At 37.3% G+C, this 25,851-nt stretch overlaps 1 protein-coding gene across 1 annotated transcript in view; it reads left to right on the forward strand.

Annotated features, from left to right (window-relative positions):
• mtgo (miles to go) overlaps positions 1–25,851 on the forward strand; it is a 994,590-nt gene that overhangs the window by 717,541 nt on the left and 251,198 nt on the right. The gene's annotated exons all lie outside the window — the stretch shown is intronic.

The raw sequence follows: 25,851 nt of genomic DNA on the forward strand, positions 1-25,851 counted from the left end.
TTTATTTTTGGAGCATGAGAAGTATACAACAACTGTAGATTTGTTTTTAAGAAATTTAGGACGGAATAAAGGAGACAATATACGTAGATTTTCATGTCTTCAATCTACATTTGCAAAAGATTTCTGTCATTGAAGATTTAAATATCAATCTATAGGATATCAATAAAAAATATTTTGATTAAAGGAACTCGTCAATAGTTCATCTGTTTATTAACGCCATTTGAAAGCGTTTCTATATCGTCGGTTTCATGCTTAAGTGTTCCATACGCCATTTGCCTGATTCGAGAAAAACTCAAGTTAATGTTTTAGTCCATACAGGCTAGATGTGGTGCACAAATCCAATACTTTAAGAGCTCAATTATACTTAACTAAACTCAAAGAATATATTAGGAGTGTATTTTAGTCAGATATCTGTTATTGTCTATATGTTATAGCCAATCTTTGTGACATGGAACACTTTTTGTCACATTTTAACAAACAAACTTTTGATCAATTGTGTTCCACCTCCGTTATGTGAAGTGCTGCTGTAGAGCTGAAAATTCGGGGGCTTCAGTTAAACAGTTTCAGTAGAAAATAAATGCTTTAGGGACCATTGTTATATGTTTCCTTTACATTAATTTAAGGAGTGGACACCTCCACTTTCGAAAAATATAATTTGTATTAGCTTATTCTTATTGTCTTATTTCATCGTTTAATTCATTAAAAAAAAAATCAATAATCGTTCTTTGAACTATTGGTAGTGGCAATAGAATTATATTTTAATTCATTTTCTGACATTTTATTTACCTTACATGTCTTTTATTAAGCGGGAGGTTTCAAATTTAATCAAAAATAAATTTTAGTTTCATATAACAATACAACATTTTAAAATATCTTGATTTAAAAACTATTCTTCTTCAGTTTTTAAACCTAGTCCTTTAAAACAATTTGTTCCATACGCCACATTGTTCATAACTTGACAAAATTGGGCAATTTTTTGTTCCAAACGCCATCATTTTTTGAGAGGAACGCCAAACGGTATGGATATGGAACAAAAAAGTTCAAAGCTCTTTTGTTCCATACGCTAGACTTTATGGATATGGAACAAAAAAGCAGACTTTTTTGCGTCGAAAGTGGATATGGAACATATTGACATTTCTATATCTCGAAAACTATAAGAGATTGAGGAAAATCGACTAGAAACTCGGAAAGAGCAGGGTTGAAAACTTTGAAAGGTACCTGTAACTCAAAATGTCAAAAATGGCGTATGGAACACTTAAGCATGACACCGACGATATGTTGAAGACATTTTACATGTTTTGTCAGTAGAAATTTCTCTAGAGAACACATTTGTGTGTCTTATGAATCCCTTTTGAAAGTCTTCTGTCTTAAGAAGACTTGTTGAAGAAAACCTATTATTTATTTTCCTAAACAAAACTATTGGGTATACATATTGACAGTACTTATACGCACCATTCCTCATAATACTTTTATTACATTAAATTAAAAGGGACTTTGAAAGACCTAATATAATCTAGTTTTCTACTATTCAAGAAGACAGTTGTCCATGCAGGGGAATACACTTCTATAGCTCTCACAAGAGCAACAAATTTCTGTGATTTTTTTGAGAACATAAAGAACACAATATAGACACTAAAGGGGGTAATTCGCACTTATAGAAAGAATTATGCATAGGGATTCCAAGAAACTTGGTCTACCCTAAGGGGAACATAAACTTATGTCTTTTCCTTATTTAGAGATATTCAGGGCAATCCATATTTATATCAAAACAAGTAAGAAAAGTCTATAGTCGGACGGAGCCGACCATGGGATACCCTATACCACTATCCCTGGACAATCGCTCTCCACGGAAGTTATTTTCAGTGATTGTGAAAATTAATTTATCAAATATCTGAGATGTAATGTATAATACTTATGGCCAAAACCAAAAAGTTATCTTGCATGACAAGCACATTTTTGTAGCAGGAAAGGAAAATTTAGTTCACAAAAAATAAAATGTACTGAAACCCACTTATGTAGTACTACTACTTCCGTTGTTTAACCGCTACGTTATTGAAATTTTTACTAATTTCACACATTATCTGTATTATCTGATCTTCACGTTGGTTTGTACGCTTCTTCTTCATCATAAACTCAAACTTTGTTTAAAATTTTGCGGGTTATTATTTTGACCTACAGAGCCGCTACAAAATTGGTTAAAATTTTGTTTTTTTGTCCATTTCATGAACATTCTGGTCCGAACCCAATCTCCTTAAAAAATTCGTTACAATCGGTCCATAATTGCGGTCTTAAGCTTGTTTACAATTTTTAATGGACGGACACACATCGCTAAATCGCTTTATCTCGTCGAGATATGAATTTTGGCATACCAAATAAGGGGTCTATGACGAATATTTCGTGGTGTTACATGAACTTTTGGAGAGACAATATGTAGCATGGGATAAAAATGTAATTCTCTACACAGAACCCATTATATATAAGCAGTAGGCCCGTTATCTAGCAAACACTTTATTGCAATTTACATCAGAGTAAAGGTCAGTAGTTTTTTTCCATAAGTAGGCTACTTTGCGAAATATATATGTCCAAGGAATTAAAATATCGACCAAAAATAAAATTTTTATATTTTGCATACAAAAGTAATGGTCCATTTCACCCGCTAAAGAAAATCAGATCATCATTCAAAATTGTAGGCATCTTTTTCGACCTATACTCTTACCCGGTGCAAAATTTCGTGACTATTGATGTATAATTGCGACTTCTAGCGAGTTTGTTATTACACTACCAACAAATAACGGAATATATTAGGCTGTAACTCTGTTTTCTGATCATGTACATCAACATAATTGACATCAATTGAAAGGTCAAGCGTTCCACTTTCAAGTATATCGCACTTGTCCGGAATGTCACTTCCAGGAATTAAGATATAAGCTGTATATTAAAAATTTTCACAATTTTCACACAAAACTTTTGGTCCATTTAACCCTCTAAATATTATCCGATCGCCATCTCAGATTGCAAGCTTCTTCTTCGTCATATAGACTTACCTTATTTATAATTTCGAGGCGATCGGACTATTATTGCGACCTACAGAGCAGCTACAAAATCGGATAAAAATTATGTTTTTGGTTCATTTCACCCGCTAAATATTTCACGATCATCACCAATAAGAATAGGGATCTATTCTGATCTGAACCCGACCTCCGTACAAAATTTCGTGACGATCGGTCCATAATTGCGGCCTGGAGCGTGTTTACAATTTATAATGGACAGACGGACGGACGGACGGACACACATCTCAAAATCGCTTTATCTCGTCGAGATATGAAGATTGGTATACCACATTGGGGGTCTCCGACGAATATTTCGCGGTGTTACATGAATTTTTACCAAAACAAACTTATAATACCCTTTTCCACATTGTGGTATAGGGTATAAAAAGGAACTATTTTTGTCGATTCGGCGAGTATACTCCATAATTCAGTGATTCTAATAGTTTTCAACGTTCCAAAATATTGATTTTAAAAGAATTGCACTTTTTAAATCCTTTTCCGTTCGAAAAATTAATTAAATAAATAAAATATTCATATTTATCCCGCCTAAAAAGGTCGCCTTTCAGAATTAAGGCCCACGTCTTAGATAGTGTCCACACAAGTCATTATTTCTATGGGGGCCAACGCCACACCGTATGATTGGCTAACACTCGCCGGACCAATTTTCAATTAACTTGTGAAGGGAGTCTCAATCGTTATGGACGACCGCCTTAAAAGACGAGTTGAAAGAATTCTTTATAGACCAGCTGCAAGGAGTTTTTATAGACCAGCTGCAAGAAGTCTTTATAGAAGAGCTGAAGAAAGTCTTTATATAGGACATGAATGAAGCTTTCATAGGCGGAAGAGGAAGTTTTTATAGGCGTGTTAAGAGTAGTCTTTATAGGCGTGATGAGAGTAGTATTTATAGACGAGATGAGGGGTTTCTTTATAGACGAAGCGGTGTTCTATAAACGAACTGAAGGGGGTCTTTATAAACAAATTAAAGGGGATCTTTATACTTTTAAAGGACTTCGATGTATAAAAGACCTCTTAAAAGGGTTCTGTCTAAGTTTAAAGGTTTTTTTAAATGTCCTATGTCTTTAGGGTGCCACCATGGTGCAGTGGTATGCACACCCGCCTTGCACGCTGAAGATCGTGGGTTCGATTCCTCGGCCAGGCAACATCAACAAATTTTCAACGGTGGCAAAATACCCCTCAGTAATGTTGGCGACATTTCCTGAGTATTTCAGCCATGTAAAACTTCTCTACAAGTGGTGCCTTAGGGCACGCCGTTCGGTCTCGGCGATAAACTGTAGGTCCCATATCATTGAGCTCATATGAATCGGGGTGCACTCATTGATATGAGAGAAGGACAAGGGAGTCCCATCTGGGATATTTGTGGAACAATGTCTATAGAAGACTTCTAAAGGTCTTCCGTTTCTAAAAAACCCCGTTTTAATGTCCTCTGAATGTAGGAGATGGTTTGTAGGACTAGTCTTTTTGGAAGACCTTTCAAAAGTCGTTTTTCTATAGAAAACATTTTAAGCGTTTTTATACCATCAGCATTTATGCTAACGAGGGTATATATACTTTCATACGGGCAAAAAGTGCCTCATCGAAATAATGGTTTTAGACCCCAAGTATGTTTGGGCGAAATGTGTTTCAGACAATTTGGAGTCGATTGAGCAATGTCCGTCCGTCTGGCTGGCTGGAGCGCACGATAACTCTCGAACGGATAAACCGATTGGGTTCAAATTTTGGCTTTCGTAATATTTTACCGAAACTTAGTTTAAGTTCGAAGATGGGCTATATCGCTCCACTCCTTCCGGTACCTCCCCCACAAAAGTTCGCAAATCTTCGGAAAATTTGTGCGCACGATAACTCTTGAAGGGCGTAACCGATTTGGTCCATTCTTTGCCCATCGTGAAATGTGTAACAGACTTAGACAAGGTTTCAATATGGACTTAATCGGTCCACTCCTTCGGGTACCTCCCACACAAAATTTCGGAAAAGTTCTGTTTAGGGCCATCTCTCGAATCGCTTTGATTTTTGCTTTAGCAACTTGTATTCACTGCCCTCCATACGACGCTACAAGTTTCATCAGGGGCAAGTCCATACTCCCTGAGAAAATAGCCTGAAAGTTGAAAAAAAACCCTATGACACCGTGTGAGGTGGTTGGAGCGCAAGATAACTCTCGAACGGATCTGCCGATTCGGACCAAAATTTGGCCTTAGTAATATTTTTCCAAACATAGTTTAAGTTTGAAGATAAGCCATATCGGTCCACTCCTTCAGGTACCTCCCCCAGAAAAGTTCAAAAATGTTCGGAAAAAATGTTCGTACGGTAACTCTTGAAGGGAGTGGCCGAATTGGTCAATACTTTACACATTCTAATATATCTACCAGATATAGATCAGGTTTAAATATCGACTATATTTGTCCACTCCTTCGGGTACCTCCCACACAAAATTTCGGATACGTTCACTTTAAAACTTGATATCGAATCACTTTGATTTTTGTTGAAGCAACTTGCATTCGCTGCCTCAATTACGATGATAAACGTTTTTTTAGGGGCAAGTGCATACTTCTTGAGCAAACAGCCCGCAGAGTGTAAAAACCCTCTATGGCACCATATGTTGTGGCTGGAGATCCACTTCCATAACGGTCAATGTCGATCCATGCCTTTTAGTATCTCCTCCGCAAAACTTTTGATCTTTAATCCTAATCAACATTTTTGTCGGTTCAAACGACGAAAATTTTTAAAACCTCCCTAAATACATACGTATTTTGGGAAAAATTGTTTCAATATACACAGGCTGAGGGTATATCTCTGTCGGCAATGCCGACTGATACTTTTTTTATTTTTAGAACACCTTTTATAGATGTTCTGTCTACAAAAGACTTTTTTAAAGGTTTTCTGTTTATAGAAGACCATTTAAAGGTCTTCCGTATATAGAAGGCCCTCTAAAGGTCTTCCCTATAAAGAGGACCCTTTAAAGTTCTTCTCTCTATAGAAAACCCTTTAAAGGTCCTCCGCCTATGGAGTACCCCCTAAAAGTCTCTTCTGTCTATACAAGACACTTTAAATTCTTATAGAAGACCCTTTAAAGGTCTTCTGTCTATAGAAGAACATAAGTCTATAAAAGACCTTCTAAAAGTCTTCTACGTATAGAAGACCCTTTTAAGGTCATATGTCTATAGAAGACCTTGAAATTACTTTTTGCCTATAGAAGACATTTTTAAGGTGTTCTGTCTATAGAAGACCCTTATTAGAGGAAGACCTTCTAATAAGAGTCTTCTATAGACAGAAAACCTTAAAAATATATAGAAAGCCCTTTTAAAGGTCTTCTACCTTTAGAAGACCGTTTAAAGTTCTTATACCTATAGAAGACATTTTTGAAGGTCTTCAGCCTATAGAAGATCCTTTAAAGGACTTCTGTCTATAGAAGACCCGTTAAAGCTCTTCTGTCTATAGAAGGTCCTTTAAAGGTCGTCTGTCTATAGAATACCCGTTAAAGGTCGCCTGTCTATAGAAGACCCTTTAAAGGTCTTCTGTCTATAGAAGACACTTTAAGGTTCTTCTGTTTATAGGGGACCCTTTAAAGGTCTGCTGTACATTGAAGCTTATTTAAAGTTGTTCTGTCTATAGAAGACCCGTTAAAGGTATTCTGTCTATCGAAGGTCTTCTGTTTATAGAATACCTTGTAATTACTTTTTACCTATAGAAGAATTTTTGAAGGTCTTCTGCCTATAGAAGACCCTTTAAAGGTCTCTTGTCTATAGATAAACATTATAGGTCTTACGTCTATACAAGACCTTCAAAAAGTCTTCTACGTATAGACCGTCTAAAAGTCTGCCTATAGAAGACATTTTTAAGGTCTTCTGTCTATAGAAGACCCTTACTAGAAGGTATTTAGTATATAGAAAGCCCTTTAAAGGTCTTCTGCCTATAGAAGACCCCTTAAAGGTCTCTTCTGTCTATAGAAGACATTTTTGAGGGTCTTTTGTCTATAGAAGACCTTTTTAAGGTCTTCTGTCTAAAGAAGGCCCTTATAGGTCCTCCGTCAACTTTTTAAAGGTCTGCCGTACATAGAAGGCTATTAAAAGTTGTTCTGTCATTAGAAGACCCGTTAAAGGTATTCTGCCTATCGAAGGTCTTCTGTTTATAGAAAACCTTGAAATTACTTTTTGCCTATAGATGAATTTTGTAAGGTATTCTTTCTACAGAAGACCATTTAAAAGGTCTTTAAAGGTCTTCTGTCTATAGAAGACATTTTTAAGGTCTTCCGTATATTGAATACCCTTTAAAGGTATTCTGTCTATCGAGGTCTTCTGTCTATAGAATTTCCCTTAAAAGTCTTATGTCCATAGAGTCCCATAGAATACCCCTAATATTCTTCCGTCTACGGAAAGCACTTTAAGCCTACTTCTATAGAAGAAGACCTTTTTAAGGCCTTCTGTCTATATAAAAAACATTAAAGGTCTTCTGGGTACAGATGACTTTTTTAAGATCTTATGTTTATGTTATCTATAATATATCTTTTTGAAGGTCTTCTGTGTACAGAAGCTTTTTTGAAGGTCTACTATCTATAGAAGGCATTTTTGGAAGAACTTCTAGCTATAGATGGCTCTCTAATGGTCTTCTGTCTGTAGGAGACCTTTCCCGTCTATAGAAGAGCTTTTTTTGAAAGTCATCTGTCTTGGGAAGTCCTTTAAAGATCCTCTGTCCATAGTATACCGTTTAAATGTGTTCCATCAAGACCAGACATTTTAAATTTCATAAATCTGTAGAACCCCTTTTATGAGAGTTCTGTATATAGAATACCCTTAAACCTTTCCTGTCTAAGAATGCCCTGTAAAGGTTTCCGGGCAATGGAAGACCTTTTAAAGATTTTTTGTATATAAAATGTATTGAAAGGTCATCTTTTAAAAGGTCTACAAAAACTTTTTAATATTTCTTTCTTTAGGAGACCTTTGAGAGTTCTTTCGTGTATAGAAGGCCTTTTTATGGGTTTGCTTCTATATAAGACCATATATAGGTTTTCAGTCCTTAAAATACCTTTTAGATGTCTTACTTATCCCTCCAAAGAAGACCTTTCGAACATTTGTCGCGGATAGAAGACCCCTAAAATTTGTTCGCCTCTAAAAGACCTTTTATTTTCCTGTTAGAAGTACTCCTTTTATATATACATATTCTGTCCATAAAATACCTTTTATAGGTCTTCCTTGTAAAAAGACCTTGTAAAATCATTCGTCTTTTATAGAAGCCCTTTTAAAAATCTTCCATCTGTGGTAGACATTTTAAAATGTTGACATGTCTTCCGTTTAAAGAAAACCTTTTAGTAGTTTGGCAGTGTATATTGAATATTTTGAACATCCCTCTGTCCACAGAATATTTTTTAAGGTCTAGTATCGTTTATTGGGGCCTACTGTAGCGTATCAAGTAACTGCCTATACTCCAATAAGCAGTCTTTGTTTTACTTCTTGTGTTTTTTGTGTAGGTTTCCTCGTGTTGATTCACTGTCTTTCTGGCTCTGGCATTCAAGCATTTCCGCTACACCATAACCTAACTGCTGTCATGTCGTTGTCAATTGTAGGCAGGCAGGCATACAGTCAGGTTCTGCCAGGAAAACAGGATTTATCTCCCTCTCTTTCTATCTCTCTAAATCAACTTGCATTTATTGTATTTTTTTTTTAGCATGCTTCATTTTGTATTTCATCCCTTTCATGAAGGCAGGCTTACTGCTCGCCGACAAGTCGATGTTATCGATGTTCTTTTTTCCGGTATTCTTCTTCGTTACTTGCAAAATTCTTGTCTATGCGAAATTGTTTTATGTGTTTGAAGTTCTTTTGCCAAGGCTTTACCGAGAGGGAGAGAGAGCCGCACATAATCTGAAGTCAAATTTATGTGTTAATGTTTAACATTTATGTTTAAAAAACTCACATTCTTATATTTATGGTTTTCCCATTTAAATATGTTTCTAGCAGAGCTCTTTGTTATTGCTGTTGTGTTCTTCCTTTATTGAGATTTATAATGGCCAAGGAACACAGGATTTCCTTTCCAAAAAAAATGAGTGCTAAATGGAAAAAATTGTTGTTAGGAACAGAAAAGCAATTTTGAGTTTTTTCAGTCGGTAGATATCCTGTGGAGGAAAATTTGGCAATTTAATGCAGACAATTCAATTCAAAATGAAGAAAATCATAAAATTTTAGTATTATTGGTTTTATTATTTAACGATCAAATAAAATTGTTGAGGTTTTATTGATTTTCTTAAATTAATTGGGAAGTTCAGATACAGAGGGCAATTGAGAGCCATACAAAACCAGACACATATAGGGTGCTCATAAAAATATGCCTTAACAAATTGCTATAAATAAAACACATTGCTTTCTGATTGATCCGACACTATTAAAAAACGATAATACATAAACCTTCTTCTTTGCTCCCCAACCCCTCATAAAAGCTATTACCATGGTGTTTTCATTTAATCCACAATTTGCATAACATTTACACTGCTAACAATCAAAAACTCCGAACTTTTTCCTCGAATAAAAAAAAACAATTCAAACTTTTTGCCTTCACATGACAGAAGCGATACAGCAATTATCCCGAAAAATATACATGTGTATATGTGGATACTTTTTGATGTTTGCTTCTTGATGGGAAATCCAAATTCCGCAACACATCATTCATAATTCATGATGAACGTGTAAAAGGAGAAAAGCGGATGAAATGAAATACAACAAGGATTTTGTAAAAAAAACAAAACTCATACAAACATGGCAGGATTTTGGGCTATTAAGATATCTTACCAATCCAGTGGTGTACAAGTGAATTGTGGTCAAATGCAGCAACAAAAAGTTACTGCCAAATATTTGTTTCCCTGGAAATTTACAACTCCGTGTTGTTGTTTTGTTCTGCTTTACCTCTTTCTTTTTCGTTGATTTTTTTCAACAACGAACACCACCTATTTGGGGGATTTTGCTTACTTTTTTGAAGAGGAAAAATAAGACAAAAATCAAACTTTTCAATAGAATTCCATTTAAACTTTTTTACACCCAGAAAAATTCAACTTCAAACTTTAACCATAAAATACGAATGGTGGGGGGAGTATGTTTGGCCATGGATGGATGTGAATGTGTGAAGAGTTAAACTAAAAATTGTTATATTCACATGGCTTAATATGCCCTACCTAACCTGTCCAATGTAGCCGATATATGATAGAAGAGGTATATTACCTTAAGAAGAAAGAAAGCCTTAAGAGTTCTTCTGTTGCCTAGGAAAGACCACAAGAAGTATTTTGTTAATATTTAAAATCACATGTGGTATCCTTCGGTCTACCGAAAAACTCAAGACGTTTTCTCTCCACAAAAGAACTCAAGAGGTCTTTTGTTATCTATCGAATACCTTAAGAAGCCTTCCATTGTATATAGAAGACCTCAAGAGGTCTTCGGTTGTCTTTAGAAGACCTCTTCTATAGAAGTCCTCAAGACTTCTTTTGCTGTCTATAGGAGACCTCAAAATGTCTTATGTTGCCTACAGAAGACCTAAAGGGGTCTTCTGTTGTCCATTGAAGAGCTAAATAGGTCTTATGTTTCCTATAAAAAGAAATCGAGAGGAGGCTTCTGTTAAGAAGGCTTCTGTTGTCTGTAGAGGGCCTTCCTTAATAGAAGACCTCAATAAATATTCTGTTGTTTATGAAAGGCCTCAAGATGTCTTATGTTGTCTACAGAAGGTCTTTAAAATACTTCAAGAGGTCTTCTATAGAAGTCCTCAAGACGTCTTCTGTTGTCTATAGGAGACCTCAAAATGTCTTCTGTTGCCTACAGAAGACCTAAAGAGGTCTTCTGTTGTCCATTGAAGACTAAAAAGGTCTTATGTTGCCTATAGAAGAAATCGAGAGGTCTTATTTTAAGGAGGCTTCTGTTAAGAAGGCTTCTTTTGTGTGTAAATAGAAGACCTCAATAAATATTCTGGTGTCTATGAAAGACCTCAAGATGTCTTATGTTGTCTACAGAAGGCCTAAAGAGGTCTTTGGAAGACTTCAAGACGTCTTCTATAGAAAACCTCAAGACGTCTTTTGTTGCCTATAGGAGACCTCAAAATGTCTTCTGTTGCCTACAGAAACCTACACAGGTCTTCTGTTGTCCATTGAAGACCTAAGAAGGTCTTTGTTGCCTATAGAAGAAATCGAAAGAGGTCATTAGAAGACTTCAAGAGGTCTTCTGTTGTCTATAGAAGACCTCAAAATATCTTCTTTTGTCTACAGAAGACATAAAGAGGTCTTCTATTGTCCATTGAAGACCTAAAGAGGCTTTATGTTGGCTATAGAAGAGGACATCTGTTAAGGAGGCTCCTGTTAAGAAGGCTTCTGTTGTCTGTAGAGGTCTTTCGTAAATAGAAGACCTCAATAAATATTCTCTTGTCTATAAAAGGCCTCAAGATATATGCTGTTGTCTATAGAAGGCCTCACGAAGTTTTGCATGGCCTTAAGAGGTCTTCTATTGGCTGTAGAAGAAATCGGTCTTTAGAAGACCTTAAGAGGTCTTATGTAGTCTATAGAAGACCTCAAGAGGTCTTCTGTTGTCCATTGAAGACCTAAAGAGATCTTCTGTTTTCTATAGAAGACTTCTAGAGATTTTCGGTTACGAAGGCTTCTGTTATCTTCAGAAGACCTCAAGAGGTATTCTGTTAAGAAGGCCTTAAGAAGACCTCAACAAATCTTCTGTTGTTTAAAGATGACCTCCGGCGGTCTTTGGAAGACCTCAAGGGGTCTTCTGTTGTTAGTAAGGATCTAAAGAAATTTTTGGTTAGGAAGGCTTCTTTCTGTTGTCTGAAGAAGACGTTAATACGTCTTAAGAAGACCTCAACAAATCTTCTGTTGTTTGAAGATGACCTCCGGCGGTCTTTGGAAGACCTCAAGGGGTCTTCTGTTGTTAGTAAGGATCTAAAGAAATTTTTGGTTAGGAAGGCTTCTTTCTGTTGTCTGAAGAAGACGTCAATAAATCTTATGTTGGCTCAAGAGGAGTTCTATTGTCTCTAAGAGACCTCAAGAGGCCTTCTGCTGTCTATGACAGACCTAAAGAGGTTTTTTGTGGTGTATAGAAGACCTAAAGAGGTATTCTGTTATGACGGTTTCTGTTGTCTGTTGAAGACCTCAATAAAGCATATGTTGTCTATAGAAGACCACAATAGATCTTATGTTGTCTTTAGAAGACCTGTAGGCCTATTCTGTAACATTTAACAACTATCGATATTGTTTAAATTTCTTTTGTTTTGCTAACAAAAACAAAAGAAACAAATGAAATTGTTGTAAAATAAACAATGAGTAAAGTTGTTGAAAAGTTACAGAATAGGCCCCCTGAAGACGTCTCCTGTTGTCTGTAGATTGCCTCAAGAGAAGATCTGTTGTCTATATAAGATCTCAGGAAGTCATCTTTTGTAAGTAAAAGATCTCAAAAATCTTCTGTTGTCTGTAGAGATCTCCAGAAGTGGTCTTAAATGACCTAAAGAGGTTGTATATAGTTTTCTTCTGTTAAGTTCCGTTGTCTGTATACGACCTAAGGGAGTCATTTTTGTCTATAGAAGATCTCAAGATGTTTTCTGTTGTCTATAGAAGTTATTAAATGGTCTTTTGTTCTCTATAGAAGACATTAAAATGTCTTCGGTGTTCGTTTATAGAGAAGATCTAAGGAGGTCACGGTTGGCTAGCTTGCAGCCTGAAGACTTCAACTGGTCTTTTGTGATCTTAAAGCCCCTAAAGAAGTCTTCTAAACTCAAGAGTGCTTCTGTTGTTAAAGGAAAACCTCAAGAGTTCTTCTGTTGTCAAAAGAGACTTCAAAAGGTCTCTGTCGGTTTTTGAAGTCTTCAAGTGGACTTTTGTTGTGTATAAAAGTCTACCATTCTTTAAATAGGACGACCTCTTGAGGTCTACCTCTGTGGTCTACAAAAGACATCAAGAGGTTTTCTGTGGTCTATATGTATAGAACCTCTCAAGAGGTTTATGTTGTCTGTAGAACATCACAAAATATTTTTTTATTGTCTATACAAGGCCTCAAAAGGTCAGTTGTTGTTTATAAAAGACCTCAAGAAATATTATATTGTTTATAGAAGACCTCAAAAAGTCCTCTGTCGTTAGGGAAGATCTCACGAGGTCTCGGTTGGCTATGACAGCTATAAAACTCAAGAGGTCTTGGGTGGCTATAGGACCCCTTAAGAAGTCTTCTTTTGTCTAAAGAAGACATGAAGAGGTCTACTGTTGTATAGGGAAGACTTCAAGAGGCCTTCAGTTGGCAATGGAAGACTGCAAGAGTTCTTCCGTCGTTAGGGATGATCTCACGAGGTCTCGGCTCAGCTCTGAAAACCTCAAGAGGTCTTCTGTTGTCTATGGAAGACATCAAGAGGTGTTCTTGGTCTAAGGTACATAGATTTCCAGCAGTTTTCTGTTATTTACAGAAGACCTCATGAGGTTTTATGTTGTATATAGTACACCTCAAAATGACTTCTGTTGTCTGCGGAAGACCTCGAAAGGTCTGTTGTTGTCTATAAAAGACCTCAAGAGATACTTTGTTGTTTATAGAAAACCTCAAAAAGTCCTCTGTCGTTAGGGAAGACTACAAGAGCCCTTGGTTGGCTGTGGCAGCCGCAAAGACCTCAAGTGGTTCTTGTGTGGCCTATGGTCCAGCGGTCTTCTGGTGTCTATGGAAGACATCAAGAGGTATACTGTTGTCTATAGAGGACCTCAAGATATTTTGGTACTGTAAAACTCAAACGTTTTTAAACCCTTAGCATTTTTGCTAACGAAGGTATCTACACTTTCATACTGGTAAAATATACCTCATCGAAATAATGATTTTAGACCCTCAAGTACCCAGCAAAAAGTTCGATGCCAAAGATGTCATTCAATAATGGGTGCAAGTGATCTGGAATGTTATCTTTTTAGCATCTTCATCAATGAATTTTATATGAGGGTGGACCCCAAAAGATGCTATTAATTTTTGGATCCAAAGCATGTCATTTACACCAATGCTTTGACATGTCATTTTCAACAACCCTTTGCAAAGACCTTATCATTACGACAAGAGTTTTAGCAATGTTGCTAGTGATTTCGAGTCTCCGACAACATCAAGCCTATTGGAAATGTTTAATCTTATATATTTAGAAAAATGTGTATAAATAAAGACATAAAATTCATCTCTAATGGATCGATGGAATGGGTTCAAATGTTAATGAAAAGATTGGATCGTTCACGACTTCCTATGCATGGGTTCAAATGCTGATGAAAAGATCGTATCTTTCACGACTTCGTTTGAACCAATGCAAAAGATGCCATGAAATCACGTCATCGCATGGAACCCCTTCCTTCAAATTTTGCTGGGTATGTTTGGACTAAATCCGTTTCAGACAATTTGGAGTCAATTTAGCAATGTCCGTCCGTGTGTCTGGCTGACTAGTGCGCACGATTACTCTCGAACGGATGAACCGATTTGGTCTAAAATTTGGCCTTCGTAATATTTTGTTTAAACTTAGTCTCAGTTCGAAGATGGGCCATATCGGTCCACTCCTTTAGGTATCTTCCAGACAAAAATTCGAAAATGTTCTAAAAAATTGTATTCAAAAAGGAGAAAAAATAGTTATATTCTAAGCGAATTTATGAAACAAAGGACTATTTTTAACGCCTTAGCTTAAGTTGAATCATTTAGTAAATTGCCTAAGCTTCATTTTTCTAGTTATGAAAATTCTTGCAAGGGTTGACAAATATTTTGGTTATAATATTGGTAAAAATAAAATTATTTAATACAGATGAATGGATTTCCTTAAAGTTTTAGTCATTTTCCAAAAATACGTAGGAATGGCCTAGCGCCTGTCGATTTCAAAACTGTATAGACTTTTTGCGGAAATTTGCGGGTTTGGCTGTTATTTTTAGTTGCTGAATTCATATTTTTTTGAATTTTTTAAAATTATTTGTTTTATCCTTTCTTACATTTATGTTCAATATAATGTTTTTGTGCTATAAGTTATTTATTTTAACATGGTAACTTGGACCCGCACTGAATACTCGCTATATTTTTTTCTTGTTTGGGAGACCCTAATGTTGCAACACGTCAAAACGTGGAAATTATCCCCGCACTGAGAACGAAAAATATGTTATTACAGGTAATTTTGCAGAAAAATGGTGAATAAATCTTATAAAGTACAGAAAAATATATGGTAACCCTATAGAGACTGTGGCCAAAAGTGGACCAATGTCTCATTTATTTATAAAATCCTGTTCTAAACTCTCAGTTCACTATTAAAGCCTAATTCGTTTAGAATTTGTTGAATATCTGTAAAATATATTAAATCGACATCGAAATCATTTATGGGGGTATAGCAAATCATGGGCCACTATTGACAGCTTCTCGCGCGGAGGATTACTATGCAATAACAACTCCTAGTACCGGATTACAACGAATTCGGTTAAACAATATGTTGGCAACAGTAAAATACTTCAATTTAGAATGACTCGCTACATGGGAACCACGCGAAACGTTGGACCTAGGACTCCAATATTTTTCTTAGAGTGTTTTTAGCCCCCGAGGGCCAATTGATAAAAATTTCAGTTTGATATATCATCTAGAAGTATTTTTGTCACACCTTCCCATGTAAGTGCCACCACTGTGCGACGGTGCATATTTTTCTGGGACAAGTCCATACTTCCTGATAAAAAGGTCTAAAAACTGTCAAAATCCGCTATGACACTATATGTTGTAGATGAAGCACGCGGTAACTCTCGAACGGATAAAGCGATTCGATCCAAAATTTGCAATGGTAATATTTTACCCAAAGTTAAATCAAGTTCTATGATGGGCCTTATCGGTCCACTCCTTTGGGTACCTCCCTCACAAAAGTTCAAAACTTTTCGCTAAAATGGTGCGCACGATAACTCTCGAAGGTAGTAACCGACTTGGTCCATACTATATATGTCAACTCCTTCGGATCAAATTTTGAAATCTGAATCGTTCTGATTTTTCTTGCAATAGGTTGCACTCAAGGCCCCTATTACGATGGTACACGTTTTTTCCAGTGGCAAATCTATGCTTCTTGAAAATATGTCCCGAAAACTTTAAAAACCTGGCAGGTGCGCACGACAACTCCCGAACCGAATGCTGCGTTCGTCCTTACTTTGCATATCGATATGTATCTTCGAATATTATATGAAATTCGAAGATTCTGCTTATAGGTCCACCCCTTCCAGTACCTCCCCCAGAGAAGTCCGAAAATATTCGCTAAAATTGTGAGCACAATATCTCATAAACGGAGCAATCGATTTGGCCCAAATTTTGGATTTCAAAATATTTTGTTCAAAATTTCCTTAGGGTACCACCCACACAAATGATCAAAATTTATGTATGTTTAAGTGCAGTTAAGGGTCTGTGCGAGTATCCGTTGGAAATTTTTACCGAAGGTACTCCTAATAGGCCTGTTTACAGCTATATGATGTTTTTCGTGTGCAAGTACATGTTTCCTGATATAATGGTCCTATCGAGAGGAATGACGGCCAAAATAATACACACTTCCAAAATGGACTATATCGGTCCATTCCTTTAGGGACCTCCCCCGCAAAACTTTTGAGATTTTATCCTAATCCATATCTTTTTTGGCAAGTTCTGAAGACCGCCTAAATACATAAGTTTTTTTTTTTTTTTTGTTAAAGAGGTGTTTCAATTCACATAGGCTGAGGGTATAGCTCTGATACCGACTGATACTTTTTTACTTGTTCTATCTAGAGAAGATCTCATGTGCTATGCTCTCCCAATACATTACCTTTATACATATATAGGAGACCTTAGGACAGGGACGAGCTTCTTTGCTTAGATCGTATAGTGAGGGCGCCCACTGAGTTGTTTTTGCATTTGCTTCTCTCTCTCACGTACAGTGTAATTGAATGAAAACAAACAAAAACATAATGTGTTTGTTGCTTTTTTCACTCATACGTTCATACATGTCTTCGCTTTGGTTGTATTTCTGTGGTCGTCGCTGCCTTAGACATTCATGGAATAGAAAATATCTCAAGAAATTGTCTGTTGCTTATAGTGGGCGACTAGTAGTCTCCTGTCTGTAGAATACCTCAAAAAGTCGTCTGCCTCTTGAAGACCTCAGAAGTCCTCGAAAAGCCTTCAGTCTGTAATGTTTAATTCATGTTCAATTCTTTCGGACATTCCTGTTTGTTTAGCATCCCCCTATTGCATCTTTGGACTTCTCCCTCCGTAGATCATGAAGATACTTCCCGATATGATGTAACCGCTGTACCCTGCTAGTGTTCAAGTTGTTATTTCTTCGGGTTGGTTCGGTGGAGCAAACCATTCTCATTTGTTTGCCCCACAGTGTAGGGTAGTGATCTGATGTAGGATTTAAGACTAATAGATATAAAACGTTAAACTTATTTACAAGTGGTGTCGTAGGACAAGCTGTTCTTACTCGGCGATAAACAGTAGTGTTTATGTTATTGAGCTAATATGAATCGGACTCGGTAATAAACAGTAGGTCTGAAAAACGGGTTGTAGGTAACTTCAATGATCATAGCCTGTGGCATAATGGTTTTGATCTGAGAACTCTCCCATTAGTGGTGACCTCTTTCTTTACAGAGCAAAATTATGGTGCTGTTAATCTGCTCAGCAAGTGCTATACCCTATGCTATTGCCTCGAAAGAAAGGCCACATAAACAATCCCCTTAATGGTCTCAATCCTGACAGCCATTATGCCTCATTTTTTAATGGTGTTTAGTATATAAAATATCATGGGAATATGAAATTTTTAACGAAGGTTTACGGTTTGAAATATCAAATTTAATAGGATCTGATTTATCTCTCATTTTTATGTTCTACTGTAGTAGCTCCCTTTTCTGTCAGCCTGAAACTTTTGGGAAACTTTTCCATCCTGATCGAGCTGATAGCATTTGGAGTAGGTATTCCAGGACACGTTGCTCTCAAAATTGGACATGAAAAAAAAAATAAATAAAAATATTCAGAGGAAGTGGTCGATTGCGGAAACCTTAGTGTTTTTTGTCGGATCAGTTCTGAATAAAACCTCTCTCCACTGTGAACTTATCTATTTTAATAATTTTAACTGTTACTGCTTGAAAAATTATTCTATAAAAACTCCAAAGTTATATGAAATTAAATAGGGTAATATAATGCCGACCCTGCTGCACCCTGCTGCAGCTTATGTACTTTATCATAAATTGCTATCGATACTTAAAAACATGTAAAATAAACTTGTAATCTAAGTACATACCTACATACATACATATGTATTTAAGCAAAAGGTCATTCACATTGGAAGAGTTCATGTTCCCATTAACAGCATGGCATGCATTTGTTTAATAGGGTCATTCTACACCACAGGACTAGAAGTGTCCTGTTGAGGTTTTTATATCGTTTACGAATTTATAAATATGTAGTTCTCCTCTTCTTCCCTTATCTAGTTAAAGCATGCCTTAAATTATGCATTTCAGCCTAAACTTTGGCCTTATATTCCTCACATACATACACACATACAGATTTACCATACATCCTTCCTGCTGCTGCCTACCGCAACATCACATAATTCGTAGCTGCTTATTTTTTGCTAAACAAAAGCCAAAGTGTTAAAATTGTTGTTGTTTTTGTTAGGCTATGCATTTTTACGCCCTTTCGGAGCAATGCCTCATTTTTGTAATTGATTTATTGTCTAAAGTGTGAAAATGGCAATAAGGGAATAACCTCCAGAGAGTTTTTTTTTTGAAATTTGTACGTGATTTTATCTGAAATCATTAAATATTTAAATTGTTTTTGTTGTTGGAGAGAATAAGGGTAACAGCTGCTTACATCATTATGGGGTGAAATGTAAAAAGTCTTTTTTTACAACGAATGTCTTTGAAATTAATTCTTCTTTCCATAGAAGGCCTACGAATGGTCTTAAGCATATAAAATAACCCATAAAATCGTTTCTGGATATAGAATATCTTAAGGGAATTTGGTCTATATAAGAGATTTGAACAGCAATCGGTATATGTAAGATGTTAACAAGTAAGAAAGTATCAGTCAGCTATGCCGACAGAAATATACCCTCAGCCTGGGACCTTAAGAAAAGAATCAAACATAATACTTCTGACTGTAGATGTTTTTGAGTTTTTAGATTAATTTCTCAAGAATTATGGATTTTTCCATACAGAATTGTTACTAACAATTCAAGAATGATCGCAGATGAGTCCTTAATTTGCACTCTTTCCAAACTTTGTGTGGGAGGTACTCGAAAGAGTCAATATTCGGACATAATTCGAGGCTGTGGGAAACCATTCGATGTAAGGCCATTATCTCTGGAAGTATGGACTTGCGGCCGACAAAAAATTGTACCGTCATAAAGGGAGCCGCAAGAACAATCTTCTTCATCTTCATCTTTAAAACGATCCTAGAAGAGCTCTTAAACTTCACTTTATCCGAATTTTGTGTGAGATGTAGCCGAAGGAGTGGACCGATGTGGACCATATTCGAATCCGTATTTCATACTTGGGGTCCAAACCCGTTTTTTTGTTGAGACACATTTCACACTTTAGACAATAAATCAATTACGAAAATGAGGCATTGCTCCGAAACAGAGTAAAACTGCATAGCCTAACAAAAATAACAACTGAACGAGGGGTCAATTTTAACAGACGATGTTTTTCAACAGATAAATCCAATCCAATGACTTTGCTTTCAGCTTTTTATCTCATTTGTGAATCGATCTGTCGTCGTTAGCGGCGGTTTCGGGTTTTCCGAAGTGCAATTTCGATTCTGGTCCCTGCTCGGGCGCCATTTGTAACGTGGTTTTGTCGCCGGCTGGTGTTAGTTTAGTACCGTCCTGGGTCTGCAAAGGTGCCACTTAACCTTACGAAATTAGAAGACTAGTATTCTACCATTCCTGGAGGCTAAATCGGATTCTTTATTGATTAAATATTATTTTACAATTTACATGTGCTTAATTGCGATAAAAATATATTCATTAGGTATAGTTTAGGATTAATCGTTGGTTTGAAGATATTTCAGACAGTCTGGATTGGGGTTTGGCATATGGGGAGCTCGTGGGGAGTCGGCGAGTTCGCCTCTAGACGATTCGTTGGTGGTTATGTTTGCTCTAACGGTTCGGGAAGGATAAACGGTTGCTGAACGATTTGTAGATAATCGGGGATATATTCGGTGTTCGTGTATAAATAATTGGAAACACGATCTGCTCGGCGTTCGTGTGTAGGCCATTGGGAACACGACACGAACACCGAATAGTTCGGCTGTAGATGCTCAGGAGCACGATGTATTCGGTTGTAGATGATCGGGAACACAATGGGCCGGGGTACGACGTATTGGGCGTTCGGATGTAGACGTTCGGGACACGATGTATTCGGTTTTTGGCTGTGGAAGATGGGTACGATGTATTCGGTGTTCGGCTGTAGATTATTTGTAATACGATGGATTTGGTGTTCGGCTGTATATGATTGGGAAAGCGATGTGCTCGGCTGTAGACGTTAGGCTATTAGTCTTATGCTACGGTCTAGTTTCTACCACATGCTACTATCTTTCTAACTACGGAACAGCTGACACGAATAACTTGTGGAACTGCTGACCCGAAGGCTCAGTGGAACTGACTCGAAAGCCCTGTTTGTGTAACAGCCACCACAACTTAATGGGTAGCTCTCAAAAAGTATTCCAACCTCTTGAGGTCTTCTATAGACAGAAGACCTCTTGAGGTTTTCTATAGGCAGAAGACCTCTTGAGGTCTTCTATAGGCAGAAGACCTCTTGAGGTCTTCTATAGACAGAAGACCTCTTGAGGTCTTCTATAGGCAGAAGACCTCTTGAGGTCTTCTATAGACAGAAGACCTCTTGAGGTCTTCTATAGACAGAAGACCTCTTGAGGTCTTCTATAGACAGAAGACCTCTTGAGGTCTTCTATAGACAGAAGACCCCTTGAGGTCTTCTATAGACAGAAGACCTTTTGAGGTCTTCCATAGACAGAAGACCTCTTGAGGTCTTCTATAGACAGAAGACCTCTTGAGGTCTTCTACAGACAGAAGACCTCTTGAGGTCTTCTATAGACAGAAGACCTCTTGAGGTCTTCTATAGACAGAAGACCTCTTGAGGTCTTCTATAGACAGAAGACCTCTTGAGGTCTTCTATAGACAGAAGACCTCTTGAGGTCTTCTATAGACAGAAGACCTCTTGAGGTCTTCTATAGACAAAAGACCTCTTGAGGTCTTCTATAGACAGAAGACCTTTTGAGGTCTTCTATAGACAGAAGACCTTTTGAGGTCTTCTATAGACAGAAGACCTCTTGAGGTCTTCTAATGACAGAAGACCTTTTGAGGACTTCTATAGACAGAAGACCCCTTGATCCATTCTATGGACAGAAGACATGCTGAAGTCTTCTATAGACAGAAGCCCCTTGAGGTCTTCTATAGACAGAAGACCTCTTGAGGTCTTTTATAGACAGAAGACCTCTTGAAGTCTTCTATAGACAGAAGACCTCTTGAGGTCTTCTATAGACAGAAGACCTCTTGAGGTCTTCTAATGACAGAAGACCTTTTGAGGACTTCTATAGACAGAAGACCCCTTGAGCCATTCTATGGACAGAAGACATCCTGAAGTCTTCTATAGACAGAAGCCCCTTGAGGTCTTCTATAGACAGAAGACCTCTTGAGGTCTTTTATAGGCAGAAGACCTCTTGAGGTCTTCTATAGGCAGAAGACCTCTTGAGGTCTTCTATAGACAGAAGACCTCTTGAGGTCGCTTCTATAGAGAAAATACATCTTGAGGTCTTCTATAGACAGAAGACCTCTTGACGTCTTCTATAAACAGAAGACCTCTTGGCGTTTTCTTTAAGCAGAAGACTCTTGAGGTCTCTTCTATAGAAAAAATACCTCTTGATGTCTTCTTAAGACAGAAGACCTCTTTCGGTCTTCTATAAACAGAAGACCTCTTAAGTTCTCTTCTATAGACAGAAGACCTCTTGTGGTCTTCTGTAGATCGAAGAACTCTTTAGGTTTTCTATAGATAGAAGACCTATTGAGGTATTTCATAGGCAGAAGACCTCTTGAGGTCTTCTATAGGCAGAAGACCTCTTGACGTCTTCTATAGGCAGAAGACCTCTTGAGGTCTTCTATAAACAGAAGACCTCTTGAGGTCTTCTATAAACAGAAGACCTCTTGAGGTCTTCTATAAACAGCAGACCTATTGAGGTCTTCTATAGACAGAAGACCTCTTGACGTCTTCTATAAACAGAAGACCTCTTGACGTCTTCTTTAAACAGAAGACCTCTTGCGGTCTTCTATAAACAGCAGACTTCTTGAGGTCTCCTCTTTGAGAAAATACCTCTTGAGGTCTTCTATAGACAGAAAACCTTTTGAGGTTTTCTATAGACAGAAGACCTCTTGAGGTCATTAATAGACTGAAGACCTCTTGAGGTCTTCTATAGACAAGAGACCCCTTGAGGTCTTCTAAAGACAGAAGACCTTTTGAGGTCTTCTATAGACAGAAGACCCCTTGAGGTCTTCTATAGACAGAAGACCTCTTGAGGTCTTCTATAGACAGAAGACCCCTTGAGCCATTCTATGGACAGAAGACCTCCTGAAGTCTTCTATAGACAGAAGCCCCTTGAGGTCTTCTATAGACAGAAGACCTCTTGAGGTCTTTTATAGGCAGAAACCTCTTGAGGTCTTCTATAGGCAGAAGACCTCTTGAGGTCTTCTATAAACAGCAGACCTCTTGAAGTCGCTTCTATAGAGAAAATACCTCTTGAGGTCTTCTATAAACAGAAGACCTCTTGACGTTTTCTTTAAACAGAAGACCTCTTGAAGTCTCTTCTATAGAAAAAATACCTCTTGATGTCTTCTTAAGACAGAAGACCTCTTTAGGTCTTCTATAAACAGAAGACCTCTTAAGTTCTCTTCTATAGACAGAATACCTCTTGTGGTCTTCTGTAGATCGAAGAACACTTGAGGTTTTCTATAGACAGAAGACCTATTGAGGTATTCTATAGGCAGAAGACCTCTTGAGGTCTTCTATAGACAGAAGACCTATTGAGGTCTTCTATAGGCAGAAGTCCTCTTGAGGTCTTCTATAGGCAGAAGACCTCTTGAGGTCTTATATAAACAGAAGACCTCTTGAGGTCTTCTATAAACAGAAGACCTCTTGACGTCTTCTAAAAACAGAAGACCTCTTGACGTCTTCTTTAAACAGAAGACCTCTTGCGGTCTCTTCTATAGAGAAAATACCTCTTGAGGTCTTCTATAGACAGAAAACCTTTTGAGGTTTTCTATAGACAGAAGACCTCTTGAGGTCTTCTATAGACAGAAGACCTCTTGAGGTCTTCTATAGACAGAAGACCTATTGAGGTATTCTATAGGCAGAAGACCTCTTGAAGTCTTCTATAGACAGAAGACGTATTGAGGTCTTCTATAGGCAGAAGTCCTCTTGAGGTCTTCTATAGGCAGAAGACCTCTTGAGGTCTTCTATAAACAGAAGACCTCTTGAGGTCTTCTATAAACAGAAGACCTCTTGACGTCTTCTATAAACAGAAGACCTCTTGACGTCTTCTTTAAACAGAAGACCTCTTGCGGTCTCTTCTATAGAGAAAATACCTCTTGAGGTCTTCTATAGACAGAAAACCTTTTGAGGTTTTCTATAGACAGAAGACCTCTTGAGGTCTTCTATAGACAGAAGACCTCTTGGGAAGACCTCTTGACCTCTATAGACAGAAGACCTCTTCTAGAGGTATTCTATGGGCAGAAGACCTCTTGAGGTCTTCTATAGACAGAAGACCTCTCAAGGTCGTCTATAGACAGAAGACCTCTCAAGGTCTTCTATAGACAGAAGACCTCTTGAGGTCTTCTATAAGCAGAAGACCTGTTGAGGTCTTCTATAGACAGAAGACCTCTTGAGATCTTCTATAGACGGATGACTACTTGAGGTTAGGGATTGACAGACTGTCGCTTGAGGTTATCGATACACAGAAGACCTACAGATATCTGCTATAGATAGAATACCTGTTGAGATTCTGTACAGACGAAGACCTCTTGTGGTGGACAGACTATCTCTTAAAATCTTGTATTGACGGAGAAGCACGTTAGCTTTACATGACTTCTTTCTGTATAACACCTTTAACAAGTTATCTTCCCCATATACAACTTTAGGAGAACTTTTGTCGACAATTGTCCATCTGCCTATTGGAAACCGTTAGCACATCGGCCAATAAATGTTCTATAGAAGGGTTATATTTACATAGGTCTTTTAAAGGATATTATGTGTAAATAAAACCTTAGGATGGTCTCCATCGAATTTCTTTAGGAAGTCGCTTGGCCTGGGAAGACCCTTAGAAGTTCTTATATCTATAGAAGATATTTATAAATCTTCTGTTTACTAAAAACATTTAGAACGTCTTCATTCAATTTTATCTCCAGAACATTTTTTGGAAGCTCAGTCTGTATATAACCTCTTAAAGGTCTGCGAATGTGGAAGTCCTTAAAAACCATAGAAAATCTCTAGAAGTCCCTTTGAAAAAGTCTCCCATATATAGGGGAGCTGTATAAGTTCTTTTTCATGGAAAACCTTTATAAAATCGTCCGTCTACAGAAGTCTTTCAGAAGGTTATTCCAATAAAGCCCTTTGGAAGCCTTTTCTCTACATATGTTAGTCAGAAGGTCTTCTGTCTATAAGAGCCCTATAGAAGCCTTTGAGAACGTCTCCTGTCTACAGAAAACCTGTAACAATCTTCTGTTTACAGGCGTACTTTGGAAAATCATCTATCAATTGAAGTCCTGCGAAAGACCTCTTTTAAGTAAAGAGAAACTCCGACGAAGCCATCTGTCTATAGAAACTCGTAAGAAAGTTTTCTGTCTGAAGAATACATTTTGAAAGTCCTGCGCTTATAGAAAAGCTTTGGAAGGTATTGCATTTATTCAAAACCTTTTACAGTCCTTCTGTCTAAATAAAATCTTAGAAATTTTTCTGTCTTTAAACGATGCTTAGAAGAAGCCATATCTTCTGTCTATGGAAAGCTTTTGCAGTATTTCTGAAATATCCTTCGTCTTTATAAAAAATTGCTTTTAAAGTTGCAAATGACAGTTTAAAAAATAATATCTGTTTTGTTTTCTTTTTTCTACCAAAGACTACAGTCTGCAATATCAAATTTCCTAGAATCCGATTTATCTCTCCCTCTAATAGTTACCCTCATGCACTAAATAAGTTTTCATCAAAATTGATAATAAATAGCAAATTTATGATTTCTGCGAACCACAAAATGCCCCTTTAATCCCTCTACTAATCGATGTCCGTATGCATTGGTGTTTGTCCGCGCGTCAGTTCATCAATATTTGCTTTGTTATTGCGTGGTTTTGTTCAGAACCATTGCATTTTTTTTCTTTTGAAAATAATTACACATCCATGGTGAATAATTGGCACAGCACAGCTATTGAATGTCGTCCTCCTCGTGGTGTTAAGTTCAACAACGACGACAACAGCAGCAGCAACTACAACGACAACTGCGACAATGACACTCACAAGTTGGCCATAGTGGCACAATGGTCACCAGAGCAATAACAACAACAAGAGCACCATTCAAAATCACTGTTACTACCTCCTCAATTCTGCAGTATTATTATCAACATCCCATAACTGATCACTGCTGGCGGGATTGGCTTTTAATATTGGCTGGCTGCCTGGTTGGTTTGGTTTTTGTTGCTGTTGCTGCCTGAAAACAATATCCCGTTCCAGGTTATTACACATTTGCCGCAGTGTATAAACGCAGACGACAAACACACATACACAGTAACT

The sequence above is a fragment of the Musca autumnalis genome, unplaced genomic scaffold (assembly GCF_047663935.1).
Source record: "Musca autumnalis isolate F117 unplaced genomic scaffold, ASM4766393v1 scaffold_2, whole genome shotgun sequence".
In the NCBI taxonomy this organism is placed as follows: Eukaryota; Metazoa; Arthropoda; class Insecta; order Diptera; family Muscidae; genus Musca; species Musca autumnalis.